Raw genomic sequence first — 1046 nt, 5'->3', positions numbered from 1 at the left:
GCAGTGGCTGACACTCTCAGACGAACTACTGGACGAACAGGACCAACATTTGCATGTACACATGAGTTTGATTAAAATTCTTGATAGAATAAAGCACAAGGACATTATAAATAAAAACAGTAAACAGTGATATGGTCAAAGATTTTACCAATAGCGCCCCACTGCTCGCCATCTGGTAGTACTAAATCGGGATCACCCCGGAAATCCATGCGAGCATATGGATACTCGGCATAAGCCATCTCCTGCCGATCAAACCACCTAAAGAAGGTATCGGAAAACGAAATCTGAGACTGACCAACATGCCTAGACATATGGTCAACCCATCTCTGCATACATGGTTCGGTAGGAGGAGGTATGTCGAGTGCAATGTACTGCGGCTGCATCAGTGGTATTTTCTCCAAGGAAAAGACGGTCAAAATAGAACCAAACCTAAAGTTCTTCAACCTCCCGTCCTTTATCTTGGTCAACTGACTCTTCATCACAAGAAGTACTGTGTCACACCAGTTGAATATTTTCGGTTGGAGACACTCCAAGGCATGCTGCATATAGGACCTGTTGGCTACATGAAGAGATGCACTCCCGGCCATCCTACCAAAAGTGAACAGGATAGACCTGAGGGACCTGTCAGCAACGTCTCGGATGATGATCTTGCCGTGTTTACTCGGCTGAGATCCTTCCCTGCAATACTAGCGGACATAATCTCTCACAGAGTCACTCCCTCGGGCCGAACCTGACAAAGAAATGGGGGCACCCCAACGCGACAAGCCAGTCAAGAAGTAAATGTCTACTGCAGTCAAGGGGACGGATTTGCCCCTAATCTGGAAAACTTGGTTGATAGGATCTCAAGCATCGAGCAAATACTGCAATAGGTTGATCTGCTATCTCATGCTAGAGATGCAGAAGAACTTCAGCAAACCACAGTTCAGCAGCGCGTTCACTGTAACAGGATCATGTAGGGAAATCATGTCCTCTTCTTCATGTTCTCGTTCTCGCCATGTAAGGGTCATTTTTCTCCAATATCTCTACGAAAACAAATAAGAGAGGAG

Source organism: Pinus tabuliformis, chromosome 7 (assembly GCF_031772625.1).
Source record: "Pinus tabuliformis cultivar Carrire ecotype Pingquan chromosome 7, CPIR1, whole genome shotgun sequence".
In the NCBI taxonomy this organism is placed as follows: Eukaryota; Viridiplantae; Streptophyta; class Pinopsida; order Pinales; family Pinaceae; genus Pinus; species Pinus tabuliformis.
Note: the sequence above shows the minus strand (reverse complement) of the source record.